Below are 2,975 nucleotides of genomic sequence, written 5' to 3'. Positions count from 1 at the left end.
CAATAGCTATCTGGTCGTAAGGACATTAATTTGCACCCCAGACTGGTGATAGTAATCTGTCTCAAGGCTTACATGTCAGATATATTTCGATGTCGGTTTTCTGTTGTTTATCCTGTACAAACAATCCAGTCATTAGGTTCCTTCCTGTTAATTACATGAAAACAGTTTAGTGTGTGTAAAAAACATGCATACCAGGCATCGAAGTGGCAAAGCTTGCCTGTAAGCGTTATAATTACAAAGTCCAAAAAATCTTCACAAGATATTTTCAAAAAAATTTTTCCCAGTATTCAAAGTGTTATAGAAGTTAATTGTAAACATAGCAAAACACTTACATTTTATTGGTCAAATGAAAATTCTATTTTTGTGAAACACAGGGCTCTTTTCTGCTTGTTATCACATGTCAGACAGAATAAAGCCATGTTCGAATTCTGTTTTTGATATACATTTTAGTCAATTATATTCGATTGTCTTTTCCATAACTCCATACAGACCTTCATAATGTTTGACCCCCTCCAATCATTGACTGTAAAATTGGACCAAACCTAAAAACAGTTTTGTGAAAGTTAATCCCCCCTTTGATATTGATATCCACCTACCACCCCCCCCCCCAACGTAAAAACCGAATGCTCTCCAATGCGGTAGTGATTCACATTGCACGAAAGCAGTCAGGAATTTCATGATCTGGGAGCCTGTTCTAATTTTCCCCAGCACCAATGAATTGTGCGGACGAGAAGGAAAACTTATTGCCTTGAGGAGTTCGTAATTCCATGTCTTTCATCGGCGACATGGAATACAGAATAATGTCCTTTCATCAGTACACATGTGGACATGTTCTGTCAGTGTTCTCACGTACGGGTAAATATGATGATCATGTGAGCGTGGCACTATTTTCTAATTTGCAAAGATCACAATGATCTTTAGAAAAGGAGATCAACGCTTTATACATAACAGCACAAGGACCTTTGATTGGCTACGCTAGCGTCATATGTCCAGATGCGTTTATGCATTCTCTAGCGGTTTAAAGAACGCTTTCACTTGTGATGTACAATCTTTGTAACAAAGCGAGTTTCAGTAATCGTTAGCAATTAGCTGAGTTGTAGACTTTCCTGAATATTTTTTTCTTGCAATATTGTAGTATCATTCCAGGAAATTTCAACCAGTTAGACAATATGATACATATCCCCTAATCGTAAGTGAAATACATGTATACATGATATCATCATTATTCAGTAACGATGTTTAGAACAAATTCGTCATATATGCACATCCCATACTAAGGTCAATATTAACGATTGTCATATTTAATGAGCATTCTACAGTTGCAATATTCAAAATGCATCGGCTATACTTGCATCGTATGTAAGATACATTACCTGTACTGTTTCAATAATTCATCATATTGTAGCAATGATCAAAACTTGAGGGCAACATTAACATACCATTACCAATTGTTCTTGTAATCACCGTGACAGCCCGAATCAAAGCAATCATCATAATTCACGAGTGTATGTATTTTCGACGCATTCTCCTGACTTAAATCATAGACCCTAGGTCGAGGCTATGCTTTCACATAATTGAATCCGTACTTTCAGATAATTTCAGGCAAAGGGTTGATGATAAATGTTAAATCTAGCGCAACACAGTGAGAAGTCAAGTATTTCTGGTCAAGCGAGCCGAAACAAGATTTGTTAAGACGGCTGCGGGCCCGTTTAATCATGCTCAATGGTCAGAGTGTGCACTGTTGTTGTTTGTAACAACGTGTCCTAAGTTAGAATCTGTTGTACATTTAAGAGCTAAAATTCGATTGAAAAACTCAGGAAGGCTTGGGTGGTTCGAACATATGTGATATGAAACACACACATTGTGTCAAAAATGTAAATGAATGCGCCGTTCTAGATCAGTCTGCATCCGATGGGACCAATGCTAACGCGTCTGTGGTAACATAGCGTATACTAGCAGTTGAAGCCAATGAACAATGCACTGTTAAAGGGGTGCTTATTATGATGAGATATATCGTGCAGGACAAGTAATATGAACTTCCTAATTTAAAGTCCTGAGGGTAATTAATTTGCTGTTCATAATCTGCCCTCCAACTGAAAATTGTTCGACTTACCCTCCTGCACTTAAACTTCATCTTTACCCACTCTCCACGTATTTTTGCCTGTTTTCCCACCTCACTGTGAATTTTGAAGTTCCCCTGCCCTAAGGCGAAAAAATTGTCGATTTCCTCCGCCTTGGAAAAAAAATTACCCCTTAAAAAGTTATCATTTCCCTGCAAATATGAAGCTTCCCTGTCTGTGATGAAAAAAACCTGTCGATTTTTCCCTGCCCTGTAAACAAATTTCGTAACAGGCATAAGCACTTGCCCTGTGTCCCCTCCCCGGAAACACCATACCCATATTTAATTTTATAAATAAGTTCAACTTATCCTGTCCCCGTTTTACAAGTAATTTCTCCTCTCCTAATTTTTCCCAAATCCCGGTCCCAAGGCCAATCAACCAATATCTACCCTGTCCGATAAAAATATGTCCCCTGCCCAAGCAAAATTAAGATTTTCCCAGCCTTTAAAAAATTGCTCCCGGAATAGCTTTTTCGATGAACAGCTTCTTTGGCTGCACCTGTACCATTGTCTTAGAGGCCTCAATTAAATGATGAAATTGGACAATAACCCCTGCAACAAACCTGTATACACAAGATCTTGGCATAATGCATGGTATACAGCATAGGCCATAAGGTACTTGCCACATTGAGTTGTGTACCCCCTCGAGCTATCTCCGCCTGCGGTACCCGGGTGTGGTATCGCTCTTGTGTTGTTAACATGTGTTTCTAGGTTTATATAAAGTAGATTTCCTGTATATAGTTTATTTAAAATTTAGAGAGCAGATTTTGAAGCTCCAAGAGCGCCGTCTAACGATATTCAGCGACCAGTACAAAGTATTATTAACGAGGGGAATACGGAGCATGCGCACTTAGCC

Source organism: Ptychodera flava, chromosome 7 (assembly GCF_041260155.1).
Source record: "Ptychodera flava strain L36383 chromosome 7, AS_Pfla_20210202, whole genome shotgun sequence".
NCBI lineage: Eukaryota > Metazoa > Hemichordata > Enteropneusta > Ptychoderidae > Ptychodera > Ptychodera flava.
Note: the sequence above shows the minus strand (reverse complement) of the source record.